At 45.4% G+C, this 19,184-nt stretch overlaps 1 protein-coding gene across 6 annotated transcripts in view; it reads left to right on the plus strand.

Moving 5' to 3' along the window:
* Positions 1-1,844: 1,844 nt before the first annotated feature.
* LOC147626604 (calcineurin B-like protein 1) overlaps positions 1,845-19,184 on the plus strand; it is a 130,954-nt gene continuing 113,614 nt past the window's right edge. The window contains exon 1 of one of the 6 annotated variants that reach the window (XM_086816669.1): positions 1,845-2,041. The gene's annotated coding sequence lies outside the window, so the exon portion shown is untranslated. The remainder of the gene's footprint in view (positions 2,042-19,184) is intronic. The other 5 variants (XM_086816668.1, XM_086816667.1, XM_086816666.1 and 2 more) reach the window with 5 other exon arrangements.

Genomic DNA, 19,184 nt, shown 5'->3' on the forward strand with positions numbered 1-19,184 from the left:
TTCCAAAATAACGACCCAACATGCGTATGTGTTAGCCACTCCCACTTCTTTGGTGTTAATTCTATCAAATAAATTATACTCACTAGCAATTGTTACATCTTTTATATTAAGCTAAATAGAATGCCAAATATTGTTAAAGGTGAAAATAATTAAAAACCCATAAAAAAATGGTAACCATTTCTTCATCAAGTAATTTTTTGAGGGGGTTGGAGGCTACTAGGGTTTATAAGATTACAAGGATAATCAATGCTTTTGCTCTTGCTTTAGAGGTTTTCTTCTTCTTTATACTTAGAGTGTATGTCTGTTGGTTTGTTGATAAGAACTTTGTTTCTAAAAAACACATGTGCCCTTACACACATCCATGTAACATTTGCACACATAATACTACCTTGAGTTTGTTGTGAGAGAGAGAGAGAGAGAGAGAGAGAGAGATGTATTTTGGACTTTCAAAATGTTGCAAGAGGAACCTTGCCCCCCACCCCCCTCTTCAAACTCAAAATATATAAATATTTTTAGATTTTTAAGGTCATTATACATTGTCCCAGGCTCTTTTCATGCACAAGATGTGAGGAACCTTACCCCCCACCCCCCTTCAAACTCAAAAAAATATAAATATTTTTAGATTTTTAAGGTCTAGATACACTATCGTAGGCTTTTTTCATGCACAAGATGTGAGCAACACCAAAGGTAAACTATTATGGGATAGAATCATATCAGTTTTTTCATCACAGAACCAATACATCATTATTATGTAACTTGTGAGGCGGCTTGATATGCCTTAGAGCAAGAATTGTTCTTTGGACCGATACATAAACAACACTCGCGCGAGGATTGGGGGGGGGGACAAATTTCAAATGATTGAGAGTGCCAAGTTAGAAAAAAACACATTTTTTTATGGGACCTTTTACCATCTTCAAATGAGGCCATTCTGCTCTATCGGAGTAGAACCTTGTAATGTGAAATCTTGACCATTTTTGTTTCCTTCAAAGGTCAATGAATATGGGTGCCAAATTTTATTTCACATTAATTAATCAGTTGTAGTAGTAAAAGCTTAGGAGTAGGTTGAATAGAAATGAAAGCCTTAGAGAAGAGAACCAAGTTTGGGAAGCAAAAAAATGAAATTACGTGGTGGTTGGAAAAAAAATGACGATCTCGCATGAGGTTTCACAGCTATGGACCAAGCAAAAAAAAGTTGTTCTCTCTCTCTCTCTCTCTCTCTCTCTCTCTCTCTCTCTCTCTCGTGCGAGAAGCGATTCAAAGCAGATTTTTTTTCTTCCCTGTCTCTCTCACTCTCTCGTGCAGGCGATGTAGAGTTTTTTTTCTTTTTCTTTATGTTCTCTCTCTCTCTCTCTCTCTCTCTCTCCGTGCTCTGCATGCGATGTAGATGAGAGAAAACAAATTATGTTGTGTTCGTGCTCATGCTTTGCATGTGATGAGAAGACATTGCGGGAGAAAAGGAAAATTCCTCTCTCTCTCTCTCTCTCTCTCCGTGCTCTGCACATGCGATGCAGACGAGAGAAAAAAAATTATGTCGTCTCCATGCTCGTGTTCTCTCGCTGCATGTTGAGTGTTTGTCTGCCTGTGTGGGAGAAGGCATCGTGGGAGAAAGGAGCGAGCCGAGGTTCCAACCTCAGTGTAGGCAAGGTTTTTTAATTTGACACAGTACAACCTAGCCTTGCATGGATACCCTCCACAACATCCCAACTTGCCTCAAGGGTAAGGGCAATACCCAGCATATGAAACCGAAAGGCTTGGTTAATTATTTGCCACGTGTAGAGCCCACCTAAAGATCCTTAAGTTCATACGCGGGGTTCATTTTCCGGTTTGGGCGTCCCGGGCCCCTGCACACACACTAAAGAAGATGCACGCGAGAGCACCACCTCGTCTGTCTCCATCGCCACCTGTGTTTTTCTTCTCTTCTTTCTTTTGCCGTTATCTCCAGCAACAGGCCACATCTCCGTGTGCTGGGCTTTCTCACTCCTCCGCTGATCACCGCCATCATCTCATATATGGTAGCTTCCCAGCTTCTGGGGCTGGTATGGTAACTCCTGCCTTCTTGTAATTCTTACATACTGTTACTTCTTCTGTGTTGGACTAGATATTAAAGTTTCACGTATCCACATGTGTACGTGTGTGTCTCTGAGAGAGAGAGAGAGAGAGAGAGAGAGAGAGAGAGAGAGGGGGGGGGGGACGGAGGGAGGGAGAGAATTACTTGAACTTCTCTTGAAAAATCGAGATTATGTTATCGTCTCGTGTGTGTATGAGAGAGAGAGAGAGAGAGAGAGAGAGGGAGGGAGGGAGGGAGGGAGGGAGCGAGGGAGGAGGAGGAGGAGGAGGAGGAGGAAATGTGATCCATATGACGACTCCTAAGTGTGCGGATGGGGCTTGAACCCAGGATCTCTCTAGAGGGAGCCCGGTGGATAAACTCCAGCGTGTGCACGCGTGGACAGACACACACACACACACACGCGCGTGCACACACACACACACACACACAGATTAAACGTCTACTAAAGACCCAATGGGCCTATGAGACATCCATCGGGTATCTCATCATGGAACGGAAAATAAAATAGAAACAGAACAAAACTATCTCACCAGAGTGATACAAAACTGTCCATGGAAATCTCATCATGGAATACAAGGAACATGAAACATGAGAGAGAGGTTTTGATTTTCACAGTTGCTCTTGAACAAATTGAGGTTTATGCGTGACTTATATTAATTCACAAATAGATTGTTATATTTACTCTGCCTACAACTACTTCCTTGCATAAATGTTCTTGTAATAACCACAATCCCTTTATGCTCTAGTAAAACTATGATGTCTTGTACATTGTCTTTCAAGTGAGTTGCCTCCTTGGAAGCACCAGCCTCCTTGCTGAGACCACTGCCTACTCTTGAAGTAACTTGGCAATGTTTTTTTTATGTGTGGCCCAACGCCCCTTGTTTGGCCTCCCAAAGCGCCTGCCTTTTATGATTTTCAAGGTATATGCGAGGGGACCATGTGAATGCCATTGCCAGTTTAAAGACAAAGTCCAAATATGGCCCCTTGAATCTGAATCGACAATGCTGGGTAAGAGCAAAACCTTCTATGGGGGAAACTATCTTTTAGTCGATTCATGTGGTTCAAATAGTAAAGGCTTTCCAAGTTATCTCAACCATTGATGCAGCCATGCACAGCAGACACATGGATTTTGAGGTCAGAAGATAAACCTTTGGTAGTAGGCAAACATGAAGCATTGCACTTCATGCTTCATCAGTCATGAATAGAATATGTCAAAGAATCACTCCTTTTATTGAGAATGATTCACAAGATTGGGCAGTGGGGCCTTTTAGAAGTGCCAGTCTTGTGCAGTTGTTTTTCCTTGGTCTACTGATCAGCTTGTAGGCCTAGCTAATCCATCAGACCACTTTTACCCGAAAGCAGGCCAATGTGCAGGCTACTGGTATGTGGGAAGCCTTGCTGGTCTTTCTGGAGAGTTCTTATGCATGTGCCGAGCTCTAAATGCCTTGCAAATCCTTGCTATGCTGTGATGACCTTGGCTGTTCTAACTTGTTTGTAAGCTTGATGAGAATTTTGTCTTCACTTAATCTTGTCTCTTGCACATGCTCCTAAAAGAAGCACAAGCAACTGCCAATTGCACTTGTTCCTCAAGCAATTTTTTTTGTAACTCACGGTGTCCGGGGGACTAGGGCCTTTGACACACTTGTTTATACCATCAATGCATATTAAAACATTTAAACATGGCCACAATCTTAAACATATGGCACTTCATCCACAGAACGTAAAAGAGAGATGTGCACAGCTGACATCGCATAGAGGCCGGAATGGGCCGACCCCCCCCCCTTGGAGTATTTGATTACCCAAGGAGAAATATAACATGTACAAGCTTTGAGGGCCTTACTCTCCCCAGGGGAGATGCCGGATTATCCAAATACAAATTCCATAACATAGCCCGACACGAGGCAACCATAAAGTTCAGCCGGTATACACAGGCTGTAGAAATGCTGAGCCAACAATATAATCCATCTGTGTTCCCCAAAAACCATGGGTCTTCATGCAATAGAGCTGGTACAGCTAGCCAGTACGACTCTCCATTCAGCCAGTACAACAAGTACGTGGGGGCTGGTGCAATGGGTATAATGGCCGGTACAGCTAGTACAGTGGCTGGTATAAACTAGTGGTTGGTACAACAGGTACAAGGGCTGGTACAGCCAGTACAATGGCTGGTACAACAAGTACAGTGGTTGGAAATCATAATAAAATGATTAAATACCTTGCCTTCAATATTTCTTCGTGATGGAAGCCTCCAAAAAAGTCCCCAATAGCCGGTATACTTCATGGGCAGCCACAGAGAGAGAGAGAGAGAGAGAGAGAGAGAGAGAGAGAGAGAGTAACCATCATTAGGGCAGCCTGTAACAGTTGGTAGAGGCTAGTGTGCAGCAAGAGAACCTCCTTCAAATGAAGAGAGAGGGCTCCAATTTATAGATTTGGGCCTCCCATGAGCTAAAATGGCAAGAGAAGGCTATAATGACAAGTAGAGAGCCTCACAATAGTGTGAGACCACTTGTCTCACTTTGATCACCTTCTAACAAGTGTCAGGGCACTTGTCTCACTTTGATCACCTTCTAACAAGTGTCAAAGTGAGACCAAGTGTCTCACTTTGATCACCTTCTAACAAGTGTCAGGGCACTTGTCTCACTTTGGTCCACTTTCTTGCCACATGTCCCAATCTAAGAGATGGGTTCTTCCATAAACTTTATCTCAAAAAGTATCCCAACTCTGGTAGCCCATTTGTCATAGGTACTTTGGCAACTCTTGGTATTTGCTCAATTGCAGACGTAATGACGCGAACATAATTTCCATCAGAGTCAAGCCACAAATAGCAACTCTCCTAAATTTTAGGAGTGTGATCCTTTGTATTCGATGCCAATCCTCCATTCCCAAAGCTTGTACTTTCCAAATATTTAGATAACCTGGAGTCCGCCAGACCCCTTTCATACTGGGAAATGTCCAGGTTGGTGACATCCTCCTCAGCTTCTTAAAAGTTTTCCACAACTTTAAGCTTCAAGCCATATATCCAGGATATAATCATGTCCCATCAAGTGGGCGTGATGAGACAGTCTCAAAAATCCTATATAACTGAAAGAATCCATGTCCCAAATAAATGGGTGAGACAAAACAAGTCCCATAAGTCCAGATATCATAATCATGTCCCAAATAAATGGGCGAGACAAAACAGTTCCATAAGTCCAGATATCATAACCATGACCCAAAATAAATGGGCGAGACAAAACAATCCCATGAGTCCAAATATTATAATCATGATCCAAAATAAATCGGCAAGACAAACTAAGTCACCTGCCCCACCAACAAGGCGACATTCCATATGACCCTTGGCATAGACATAAGTCCCGTGCCAACCAGGCGTCATGTCCACTCTACCACTTGAACTCCGTGTTGGTACTTTGACCACACTCCTTGGATGAGAGGTGGGCTCAAGTAATAAGAGAAAACAATCACTTGCAGGCATAGATAGCCAGGTGTTCCATAAGCATTTTTGCTACACATAATTTATGGGCATTTCGGCCACCAATAGTTTGTAGGCATTTCAGCCTCCAACTCACACTACCCTCTCAGGTGCCCATGTTCCCTTCCATCTTCTCTCTATTTTTCCACTCACACATGGTAGAAACAATCTTCAAGAGAGCATGTAGGACAAGAGAACACTACATAGGGTATGTTGTGCTTGACACTACCCAGTGAGGTGCACATGTTCCCTTCCATCTGCTCTCTATTGTTCCATAAGTTCAATGCATCCCAAATAAAGGGAGCCATAAATAATGTTTCCCTTAAATCATCTTAAGGCAAACAACAACACCTTTCTCCTTGCATGGCTATACAAGGGTTAGTGAACATCAAAAACACTTCATAGTAAATAGTAAAAGCACCAACTTTGCAAACTCAAAGTATACTTAGCTTTTCTTTGCCAGGTTGGTCATGAAGCCAAAAGAAATATCTCCTCACCATATCTTGAAGATATCTCGAGATATATCTCCATATAGCTTTCCTGTGAGCTTGGTAATATAATCCACACTATCCATATGGAAAGAGTGCTAAACACGTGCACATAAAGCCAACTCTGAAAGAAAGTGAAGCAAATAGAAAACTCAGATGTAGGCCCAAGTACAAGACCTGTAAATGTTGGAAACTGATGTTTATTTTTGAAAATTGAGCACGAGGGAAGCTCGTAGGTGCTGTACAATGATAAGAAGTAGAAGCAGCTGCTAATGACCTCAATAGGATGCAAAAGAATGAGATGAAATGGGGGAAAAGGGGACAACTCTTATATACTCCCCAAGAGAGCTGGTTGGCCAGCTGTAGTAGGCCGACAGCTCCACAATAGCATAAAAATGCTATGAAAGCATAAAAAAATAGGGAAAAATACCTAAATAAATATACACATGCAGGGCCTCATAAATGGCCAGTACAAGCATGAAAATGATGCAGTAGACCCTTTGGAGATGATATATATATATATATATACCTAGACGAATCCAGGAACATGCCCAAATTCACCTTTGAGGTGTTAAAATATTGCATCTTTCTTTTATGCTGTTGTGGAGCTGTCGGCCTGTTTTCCTACAGCCGACTGCTTCATGTACAAGTATATAAGAGGTGCTCCCTTTATTCATTCAACATATCATTCGTGCCCTATTTGCTGGCTCTTGTACTTTGTAACCTCAAGCTAATAAAGCTCAGATCTTGCTTGCAATCTTTCTCTCTCTCTCTCTCTCATGTTCATTGCTTCCGCTTGTGCACATTCTTTCATGGTATCATTTGCCTAGGCTCTGGCTGCTGCACAATCTGTTCCTCTACGTTTTTTGCTTCCCTAGATTCTCCAGGCTGTAGATCTTTCAAAACAGTGGCTGCGTTTCTGTTTCTTAGTTGCGTTTTTGCTCTACAAGCTCTCCAACTGCTGTCGGCCAGCCCCCTGGCTGCGTTTTCTTCTACAGAGGCAAGTGGAGGAGTTCTAGCTGCAGATTCAGTAAGTGCATCAGACAAGTGGCATATCAGCTCCTCTCCCTCCAAGATCCCCTCCCTCTTCTGGTAGGAGGCTCCCGGTGGTGTGTTTTTGCGTTTCTTTTGCTGCTGTCCAGCCTGCATCTTCAGAGGGGGTTGTTAGTCCCTAGTTGGATCCTGTGGAACGGTGCTTGAGAGAGCACGTGGATTGCTTAGCTACAGAGGTTGTTCGAGACATAGCTTCTTTGAGGCAGACATGGGTCCCCCTTGCACGAACAAGGAGGACAAGCTCAGTGGTACAAACTATGATCACTGGAAGCTACAGATGAAGGTCTGGTTCACACACAAGGGTTTGTGGGAGATTGTTCAGGGCCACGAACAAAAGCCGGAACGCCCTACCAGCTCTAGGAAGTGGACTCAGGACCAGGAGGATGCCTTTGTCACCGAACTTTCAGCTTGGGAGAATCAAGACTCAAAAGCTCACTCTGCACTTGTACGAGCCATCTCACCAGAGGTCTCCCTCGCCGTGCAAATATTGGATTGTGCTGCTTCTGTTTGGAGAAAGCTGATAAACCTATACGCACGGGACTCTACAATGCGGTCTGTCAACCTATTGGGTCAGCTCTTTTCTCTGGAGTTTACAACAGGGACTTCCATGCAGTCATTTGTGATGAAGGTTAAGGTAATTAGTGGCAATGGGTACTGCCTTGACCTCTTCTCAGTTAGCTGCTCTCCTCCTCATTAGGCTTCCTGCAGATTATGACATGGTTTCTCGAGCTTTGCGGGTTTAGATCACAACACGTTTCCTCGAGTTTGATGATCAGTGTACTCTCCTCTTGGAAGAGGAATCCATCCTAGTTTCTTAGGGGAAATTGAAAGTTTCATCGCCTATTGGACCTGATCAGGCACTCTCGACAGTGCATAAGAAAGTTCGGAGCCGGTGTTACAAGTGTGGGAAGAAAGGCCACCTGTCAAAGGATTGCCAGTCAAAGGACAAAGGCAAAGCCAAGGACAAGGGCAAGTCTTCCAAGAAGGGCAAAGACAAGTCACATGACACTGACACAGACTCGTCTAGTGACAACCCCAGCTCTCCCAAGGCCTTACAGTCTGGAGAGAATATGACTGGTGTCCTGCTCTGATCCTAAGGGCAGCCCCCCGCGTGCTGTCTTCCAAAAACGGTTTGTGGGCAGGAGAGGGGGCTTTCAAAAGCTCTCTTATATTAAATCTGTAGCATGGGACCCGTGTGTTGGAGTTCCAAGTATAAAGACAGGCAAGTTCACTTGATGGTCCGGATGAATTCTAGGATCAACCAAGTTTCCTTCATGGTTCGGATGAGTTCGAGAACTATTGGTTAGCAGAGACTATGGACAGGATGTGTTCCATGTTCATTTGTTCGAGGTTATTGGATGTGATGTGTTCACAGTTCTACTTTGAGTTTGGAGCCAAGCAGATTTTCTTTTGCTCTCTATAGTGGCATTATGTTCTCTGAAGACAACAAGCTGACATGTGCATTTTCCGAGGTGTACTCAGTATTGGCCATGCTGAGGTGTCCATGGTCGCACCTTCGTCATCAGTTTTCTTCCGACTTTTTTGCACACTTCAAGATGCAGAGGGGGTGTTAAAATATTGCATCTTTCTTTTATGCTGTCGTGGAGCTGGTGGCCTGTTTTCCTACAGCCGACTGCTTCATGTACAAGTATATAAGAGGTGCTCCCTTTATTCATTCAACATATCATTCCTGCCCTATTTGTTGGCTCTTGTACTCTGTAACCTCAAGCTAATAAAGCTTAGATCAAGCTTGCAATCTTTCTCTCTCTCTCATGTTCATTGCTTCTGCTTGTGCACATTCTTTCATTAGGAACGTGCATGTTATATACTCATGGTAGTCAACCCACAATACTGTAGAACTATCAACTCCATTATGCATAGTATGGACTAGATACTACGACATCCCCACTAATGTCATCAGTGCCCAATAGTGGGTGTAGAACTCTGTATCAAGATATGCTCTCGCACACACACACACACACACACACACACACACACACACACATAAGAGCATATATTCACACACAGCCCTTCGTACTGAGTTTCTGTCAAACCTCCAGAGATGTAGGGCAGGCTCAGCCATAATGAAGCCTAGTCCTAAGGGAAGAAGCAAATAGAAAGAATTAGTACAGAAAATAATCCAACACCTCCTCTTCAGCACCAAAGGGGTGGTCCAATACCAGCACGTTGAAGTAACACCTCCATAGTAGCTCTTGGAAGTGGTTTGGTGAAGAGATCAGCCACATTGTCCTTGGTAGAACAGTAGGCTAGCCGAAGAAGTCCCAACTCGATCCAGTCGCGTACAAAATGATAATGCACTTCAATATGCTTGGGTTGTGTCTGTATCACAGGATTCTGAGCTAGAGCAATAGCACTTTGAGAATCCGAGAAGATAGTAACCGGGGAAGTGTCAGCACAACACAAATGCTCGAGAATCTGATGAATCCAAAGTGCCTTAGTGGAGGAGAGAAGGTAGGATTTATACTCAACCTCGGTGGAAGAAGCAAAAACAGTCCTTTGCTTTTGAGACTTCCAAGAAACCAATCCAGAACCAAGCATGAAGCAATATCCAGATGTAGACCTCCGAGTATCAATGCAGCCTGCCCAATCAGAATCTGTGAAGCCAACCAAATCAGCACCACTGGAGAAGGTGATACCATAATCTGAAGTACCTCGAAGATAACGAAGAACTCTCAAAGCTCATAAAGTGAGAGTAGCTTCTTTACATACTTCTGTTGAGGAATGAAGATACAGCCATCTTTCTGCCAAACCTCCAGCCCAAGAAAATAATGTAGAAGGCCAAGATCAGTCATCTCAAATGTCTCTTGAAAGCTTGGACTGACCTTGTGTGACCAACCCAGTATCTGAGCCAGAAAGAATGAGGTCATCAATATACAAAACAATGACACAAATATCTCCATTAGATAGAAACACATAGAGATTGCTGTCAAGATATGCCCTCTCAAAGCCAAGAGATAATGAGAAGGCATCAATCTTTTGATACCAGGCACGGGGTGCCTGTTTGAGACCATAAAGAGCCTTCTATAGAAGATACACATGGGTGTCTTGTCACAAAACCAAGAGGTTGCTCAACATGAACTTCCTCCTCTAAATCTCCATTCAGAAAAGAAGATTTGTCACATGCACTCTGCACTCAGTGCATGGTGACAAGATGGCTCATCATCAGAAGTGCAGCAGTTGTACAGTTTTAGAACCCAATAGGATGATATTTGTCGTACGCCGTGACCCCATTGTACATCCTCAGTCCAGGATAAGTCAGGCACGAGCTACGTAGGTCATTCCTCAGCCTTAGCGGGTCAGTCAGTCAGTCAAGTCCCTTAACCCACTTGGAAAGAATCATTCATGCATGTAGAGTCAGTAGAAGCCTTAGGGTTTGCATCAGAAAGCACTCTGCATCTTGCATAATATGCATTCATATGCCTGTGCATCATTTAGAACATCCCAGAAGCCTTAGGGAATTTACTAGGATTTATCTGGTATTTTTCCCATATTTAATAGTATTTATTTAGCATTATTTGCATTATTGGGCATTTATAAATATAAACTTTATTAAATGACCAACCTCCAGTTAGTATAAATAAGCTTGCATAGGGCCTATTTTCTCATTCAGTCTTCATTGTGCTAAGAGCTCTCCTCCTCAGCCCTAGGAGTATCATTGCCTTCAGCCCTAGACTAATCCAGCCCTTGGAGCTCATAAGCTTGCTTCTCTAGCCCCTTGAGAACCCTTGCTTCAGTCAGCCCTAGGCGCCTGTCTTCAGCATCAAAGCAGCCCTGATTCAGCATCAAATCAGCCTTGATTCAGCATTCTGTCAAGCCTCAGTTCAGCGCCAGCAATCAGCCTGCAGCCAGCCTGCGTTTTCTGTCCAGCAGCAGTACATTCATGCGTTTCAGTCCAGCAGCAGAGTACCTCTGCGTTTCTGTCCAGCAGCCTTAGAACCTCTGCGTTTCAGTCCATCAGCAGCCCTACAGGTCTGCGTTTCTGTCCACAGCAGTTTCCAGCCCTGAATCAACAGTTTGCAGCAGATTCCAGTCCTGAATCTGCAGTTTGCATCAGTATCCAGCCTTCTGTGCATCATCCATACATGCAGCAGTCATCTGGTGAAGGTAACACAGCATTCATAAGTGTTTTCAGCATTCTAACATAGTGTAGAACAGTCCACCTTCTTCTTCTCTCAGCCTCAGGTGTGCAGCCCTTCCTCATGCCCTTGGGAAGAGTGCATAGGCTCGAGATCAGGTCATCGAGGTGTTTCTACAGCAGTGTACAGATCAGCCACTCTCCGATCCTCCGAGATCTTGCGTTTGGCTTATCTACAGTCCACAGTCATTCTCTCTAAAGAAATAAAGCAAATACTATCTCGTTATCGGGATAGGGGGCCCTTCAGTGGGTAATTCGGGACCCAATCTGGTGTACAGTTCTCATATCTCTCTCTCTCATCTCTTTAAAAGTTTGAAGTATTAAAGTGGATTGCTAAACTCACGAAACTCATGATACAGAAGACGGTGTGAGCATTTGTGTGACAGGATCTTCCAATACAAAGACTTCCGCTGCATATCACATTGGTATCAGATTCAGATTGTCCACACACACCGTATCCTAGCGTGGGGGCATCCTTGGATGGTTAGATTGCGTTCCAGCACAACCACCGACTTCAGCATCATGTCTACAGGAGAGAGTACTCATCAGCCGGAAGACGTCTCCCCCCAAGGAGACCTTGTTCTTCCGCCTACAGCAGACACCATAGCTCTTCTTAGAGCTTAGAACCAGCTGCTCATGGAGCGTCTCCAACTCTTGGAGGCAGCAGCAGCACGTTCTTCTACACCTCCAGCAGCACCCGACTACATCTCCCTCTTCTTTCAGATGGAACAACAAAGGAGAGAGGACGAGGCCCGAAGGAAAAGAGAAAAAGAAGAAAGACGGGACTATGAGGAAGCCCAACGCAGGATCGACGAAGACCGGCGTCAGGCTGAACTCGCCGCTCGGGAACACCAACATGAGCTTGATCGAGAACGTATGTTACTCGAACACCAACGGGAAAAGGAGGCCATACACTTGAGGTATCAGCAGCTCTCCTCAGTCTCCCCAGTCATAGGTGTCACCAGCCAGCAGCCCGCAGCAGCATCAACCACCATCATTCGCAGTCAACCAAACTTCAGTAAGTATGATGGTAAGTGTGATCATTCATCAGTTAATCAATTTATTCATCAGTTTAATGCTCATTTTCCATTAGCTAGGATCACAGACCCACAGGACAAAGTCCACTTAGCGGCTCCCTATCTCACGGGTGAGGCAGTCACTTGGTGGCAACATTGGTCTAGTATTCATACAGACCAGGCCACAGGTGTCACAACCTTTGACTGGGACATCTTTTTCCATGACCTGAAGACCAGATTTCTCCCACCCCAGTACATGACCAGTCTGAAAGACGAGTTCTATAGACTCAGACAGAACGGATCCCCAGTGCTTCAGTTTTCCGGTAAGGTTATTACTTTAGCACATCAGTTAGGGTTATCTGAGCAGGTTAAGATGGAGCAATTCATTCGTGGATTGGACTCTAACATTCGGTTCACAGTTCGTAACTTTGAACCAAGTACATATGACCGGGCTCTGACTCTCGCTCAGAATGAAGAAATGAAGCTTAACGGGGGCAAGCCCAAGCAATCATCTCAGTCCAGTACCAAACCCCAACAGGGGAAGGGTAAAGACACTAAGAGAGACAACAGTCCTAGCTCTAGTTCAGGGGGTAAGGAATCCAAGCCTAAGAAGACCCATGAGGAAAAGGCTCAAGCAGGCATCACTGGAGGCTATCTTCCTCCAGAGGAGCAAAGACAGTATCAGTCAGAAAACAGATGTTTTTTTTGTCATACCATTGGGCATGGTAAGAAGGATTGTCTAAAAAGACAAGCGGAGCAAGCCTCCAAAGAGCCTTCTGCCACAGTTGCCGCAGTATCCCCCGCTCCTCCAGACCTGCCTGCTACCACCAATGCGGTTCAGATCTTACCTTCTATGCATTCCGTGCCATTCGTGGTACTTGATGCTAAGCAGGAGGGTGAGAGCGATGCTGCTCAGAAGAGCCTCATCCGAGCTTATGGCTCTGCCCAGGGCCGACAGTTTGTAGTCCTTTTCGATATGAGTAGTTCTGAAGACGCCATCTCTCCCCCGTTGGCTAATAAATTGAACTGCACATTAGTCCCATATCATCTGGATGTGGACGGGTTTACACCTGGTCTCCGCACCCACATCTCTCAGAAGGCACAACAGTTTTCTTTTCAAGTTCATAAGGCCTCATTCCAGCGAGATTTCATTGTCTCTCCTCTTTTGGGATGTGACATGATCTTAGGAATCCAGTGGTTTCGTCAGTATGAACCTATTCCCAATTGGGGGCAGGACACCTTTATCATCTCTAAAGGTTTTCTTGAGCCTGTCATGATTCGGGGGGATAGGAGCATTCTTGGCGTTCCTATGATTTCTCATCTCCAGGCCCGACGAGCTATGTGCAAGGGAGCAGAAGGAGCATTAATTTATGCTCAGACAGCTTCTATCTCATCAATAACCGCTGTCTCATCATCTTCAGTCCCTCAGTTGGTAGATCTCCTTTCTCATTCAGACATTTTTAAGGATGATCTCCTACCCAGTATCCCTCAGTTAGTAGAACCTCCTAGCAAGTTTCCCTCGTCTTTCCAAGACTTTCAAGGGTAAGCTAGAACAGCAGTCAGTTCTCAAACATTTGAAACATGTTCCTTATGGACACATTTTCACAGTCACCACAGACCACCAAGCACTTAAGTGGCTCCCGACGATGCCAAGTGCCCAGTCGAGTGCTCAGCACACTAGACAAGGTCAACTCTTCCAACAAGTTGGAGGAATGATTAAGTACATCCATGGTCAGCATAATCCAGTAGCAGATATTCTTAGTAGAAAGGCCAGCATCCCGGCCAGTCAGGAGTCTACCATTCTCAACATCTCTGGAAAAGACTTAAAAGATCAGTATGTCGATTCCGCAGAGTTTGGTACTCAATCCAGTTTGGCTCTCAATTTTGAGCCTGGCCATCATTCAGTTCACAGACAAGCATGTAAGTTTAGACGAGATATCCACTTCAAGGAAGGGGATTGGGTCTCTCAGTGCATCATGAAACAAAGATTGAAACAAGTGGGCAAACATTGTCCCAAGCTTTCATTCCGTAGTTTTGGCCCTTTTCCAATAGTTAAGAAGATAAGTGATGTCTCAATGAAGTTAAAGTTGCTTGCCAGTTGGACAATGCATGATGTTTTCCATGTTTCTTAGCTAAAACCATATGTTGGTCCAGAAGTGTTTGATGTTTCAGATGAACAGCAGCCAGACGTGGTAGACGAGGCAGAAGTTATTGAGCCTGAGCAGATCCTTCTTCATCGATGGAAGCATGGTTCCGGTCAACGGATTCGTTAGTTCTATACGAAATTCCGAGATCGAGGCACCCACGAAGCCGTATGGCTCGACGAGGAGTTCTTCCAGGAGTACCCCCAGTTATTGGCGGACTACTTGGAAGCCATGAACCTGCCGCCAAGCTAATCAGGAGAGAATGTCACATGCACTCTGCACTCAGTGCATGGTGACAAGATGGCTCATCATCAGAAGTGCAGCAGTTGTACAGTTTTAGAACCCAATAGGATGATATTTGTCGTACGCCGTGACCCCATTGTACATCCTCAGTCCAGGATAAGTCAGGCACGAGCTACGTAGGTCATTCCTCAGCCTTAGCGGGTCAGTCAGTCAGTCAAGTCCCTTAACCCACTTGGAGAGAATCATTCATGCATGTAGAGTCAGTAGAAGCCTTAGGGTTTGCATCAGAAAGCACTCTGCATCCTGCATAATATGCATTCATATGCCTGTGCATCATTTAGAACATCCCAGAAGCCTTAGGGAATTTACTAGGATTTATCTGGTATTTTTCCCATATTTAATAGTATTTATTTAGCATTATTTGCATTATTGGGCATTTATAAATATAAACTTTATTAAATGACCAACCTCCAGTTAGTATAAATAAGCTTGCATAGGGCCTATTTTCTCATTCAGTCTTCATTGTGCTAAGAGCTCTCCTCCTCAGCCCTAGGAGTATCATTGCCTTCAGCCCTAGACTAATCCAGCCCTTGGAGCTCATAAGCTTGCTTCTCCAGCCCCTTGAGAACCCTTGCTTCAGTCAGCCCTAGGCGCCTGTCTTCAGCATCAAAGCAGCCCTGATTCAGCATCAAATCAGCCTTGATTCAGCATTCTGTCAAGCCTCAGTTCAACGCCAGCAATCAGCCTGCAGCCAGCCTGCGTTTTCTGTCCAGCAGCAGTACATTCATGCGTTTCAGTCCAGCAGCAGAGTACCTCTGCGTTTCTGTCCAGCAGCCTCAGAACCTCTGCGTTTCAGTCCATCAACAGCCCTGCAGGTCTGCGTTTCTGTCCACAACAGTTTCCAGCCCTGAATCAACAGTTTGCAGCAGTTTCCAGTCCTGAATCTGCAGTTTGCATCAGTATCCAGCCTTCTGTGCATCATCCATACATGCAGCAGTCATCTGGTGAAGGTAACACAGCATTCATAAGTGTTTTCAGCATTCTAACATAGTGTAGAACAGTCCACCTTCTTCTTCTCTCAGCCTCAGGTGTGCAGCCCTTCCTCATGCCCTTGGGAAGAGTGCATAGGCTCGAGATCAGGTCATCGAGGTGTTTCTACAGCAGTGTACAGATCAGCCACTCTCCGATCCTCCGAGATCTTGCGTTTGGCTTATCTACAGTCCACACTCATTCTCTCTAAAGAAAGAAAGCAAATACTATCTCGTTATCGGGATAGGGGACCCTTCAGTGGGTAATTCGGGACCCAATCTGGTGTACAGTTCTCATATCTCTCTCTCTCTCATCTCTTTAAAAGTTTGAAGTATTAAAGTGGATTGCTAAACTCACGAAACTCAGGATACAGAAGACGGTGTGAGCATTTGTGTGACAGGATCTTCCAATACAAAGACTTCCGCTGCATATCACAATTTGACATCCATCTGGAACACGGGCCATCTGAAGTGTGCAGCTAGAGCCAAAACAATCCTGATGGTGGTATACCTGGCTGTAGGAGCAAATGTCTCATCAAAGTCTTCACCTGCCTTTTGAGCATATCCTTGCGCAACAAGGCGAGCCTTTTACTTGTCCAAAGTCCCATCTGCATGAAACTTGACTTTGAAAATCCATTTCACACCAATAACACGACGATGTAAATGCCACCAAAGACCAAGTGTTATTCCTCTCAATAGAGGCCATCTTTGCTTCCATGGCTTGCTGCCACTGTGGCTGTGAAAGAGCCTCCTCTGGACTCTCAGGCTCATCGATCTCCTAGAGAGAACTCATGAGAGCATAATTCACTGTGTGATGAGATGTGGAAGCCCGAGATGAACGGTGAGGTCCAAGGGTGGTGGTAGAGATCTGGTAATGGAGCTGTGCATCAGTCAGACCAGAATCTCTAAAGAGTTGTTGAACCCATCGAGGTAGGCCAGCCTTTCTCTCAAAGCGTGAAGAAGAAGATCCAGTTGCACTAGAGGACTCATCTAATGCTGTTGGAAGTGGTGATGAAGTAAGCACTGGTGAGGGTAATCCTGTAGTCAAAGCAAGACTCATAGAGGGACTGGGAGTTGCAGAAGTTGGTGCAACAGGAACGGGAGGCTTTAAAGTAGCAGTTGGCACTGGGGTTGCAGCAAGGGGAGGAGGAGGAGCTGGACGTGGAAGAGGTATAAGATGACTAGCATTTTCCGGGAATGGATCGTCCAGAAAGTCAAAAGATGCATCAGGTGGAGAGGAATCAATGCCAAACAAGCTCTCATCAAACCAAGCATCACGGGAAATGATGATGTCATCAACCTCCGAATCCCAAAAACGGTTCCCTTTGGACCTCAAACTATAGCCTGTGAAGATCATCGTCTTTGACTTTGGTGCGAGTGTGGTCCTTTTCTTATCTGGGACATGCACATAAGCAACACAACTGAAAACACGAAGATGAGAAACATAAGGCTTGTGTCTTGTAAAAGCCTCCTCAGGAGTCATCCCCTCAACTGCTTTTGTGAGAGAGCGATTAATGAGATAAACTGAGGTAGCCACAGCTTCACCCCATAAAGCAAGAGGGAGACCTGCATGATGCAACAAAGCACGAGCCATCTCTTTGACGGTCCGGTTCTTCTGTTCCACAATTCATTTTGCTGAGGAGTGTAAGGAACTGTAGTCTGTTGGTGAATGCCTTTCGAAGCAAGGAAGTCATCAAATGGTACATACTTGCCACCATTATCAGTCCGGAGGAATGAAACTCTAGCCCTAGACTGATTTTCCACCATCATGATCCAAGTCTTGAAAGTGGCAAAAGCATCTAACTTGCGTGCCAAAAAACGTACCCAGACTTTGCGAGTGAAATCATCCGCAAGAAGAAGAAAATATCGAGCCCCTCTAAGAGACTCAACCTCCATAGGTCTTGCAAGATCTGCATGTATAAGCTCCGGTCGTCGGGTTGCCCGATGAGTGGCCTCCTCTGGAAATGCATCTCGATGATGCTTGCCCATCATGCAGGATGAGCAGATGTGTGAAAGAGACCTAAGCTGAGGGAGTCTGTGTGTTTTCGAAAATATACCCAAAAGGGTATTTTATCCAGCCCAAAAGGGCTATTTTGACATTTTATTTTAACTTTATTTGTTGGCCGACAGCCACATCTCACCGACCAGCACCCACTCAGCCTATATATATATATGAAGCGCATCATTTTTCAGCTCTAACACTATTACAAGAACATCTTCTGTTGGCTGCCTACATCAGGGCTACCATCAGCGTTTACATCACGTGTTGCTGCTGCTGGTGCATGCAGCCTACGTGAAACCGATCCCGTCAAGTGGGAATAGACTCCGTTGACACCCACACGCGTAATAGCACAACTTAAAAGCACAATTTGAAATGGACAACTCAATAACAACTGAAAATTGAAATGAAATGAAATGTTGATAGATGGACACCAGCACTGGGGCCGGAACGGGCCGACCCCCCCCTCCATATATGATATACTATTGGGAGTATTTAACAAATACAATGCTCCATGGGTTCAATGAACCAGATGATGCCCATGTACAACTGAGATGAATACAGTACCAAACAAGAGGCTCGAAGTAGATGTTCGAAGGAGAGCGACCACTTGAGTGGTCCAGTCTCTACGGTCCTGTGCCTTCACTGGAATCCGGGGAGAGCGCCCCACTGGTGTTCCAGGACCACGCACAAACAGGCGCTCCTGTACTAACGCCTGGCTCTCCCGATCTCGGCACAACCTTTGGACCGTGGTTCTCCAAAAGCTTGGACTACCTGGCACTGAATGGGTGTTAGCGGTAGAGAGAATTCTTTATCAGATTTACAACAAAGTTCTTTACTTAAATCTGAATTCACTTACTTGTAGCTTGCAAATGGAAGACAAATACCCGAGGTGTTTGTGCGCAGTTACTTGAGAGGGACACCAGGGTGCAGCAGCCTGTCGAGGAGGAGGAGGAGCTGCCTGTGTAGAAGGTGTAGCCACCTAGGAGGAGCAGAACCGCCTGTAGCCGTCTATGGAAAGGAGGTGCAACCACCTGTAGAGGAGCATAGCCGACTGCTGAGCAGGACACAGCCGCCTGCTGTGGAAGGCGCTGTCGCTTGCTGGGCAGAGGGAGCATCCACCTTTGGAGAGGTAACGCTTGGCTGCAGCCGCCTGCAGGGCGGAAGGATCAGCTTGTCGAGGAGAGGTAATGCCTGGCTGCAGCCGTCGAGGGCAGAAGGAGTAGCGGCCTGCCGTGATGCTGTAATCACCTGGCTGTAGGAGCACAGCCGCCAGCTAAAGAAGAGAAGGTGGTGCAGCCTGAAGAGGAAGAGGCGTGGAGGATGAGGAGGCACACAATCGCCTGTGGGTGAGCAGAAGGGTGGTCGCTTTTTTTGTTGTAGATGTTGGAGGGGAGTTACACGACCACAGCTGGCCGGCTCCCCAAGCTTGCATGGGGGCGGTTAGCTTCAAAGTATGGTGTGGGTAGGTGGCCATGCATCCGCCCCCACACACATAAAGGGTTAAGTGTGGCTCCCCACCT

Source organism: Cibotium barometz, chromosome 22 (assembly GCF_041138505.1).
Source record: "Cibotium barometz isolate CiBa-2024 chromosome 22, ASM4113850v1, whole genome shotgun sequence".
Classification (NCBI taxonomy): domain Eukaryota; kingdom Viridiplantae; phylum Streptophyta; class Polypodiopsida; order Cyatheales; family Cibotiaceae; genus Cibotium; species Cibotium barometz.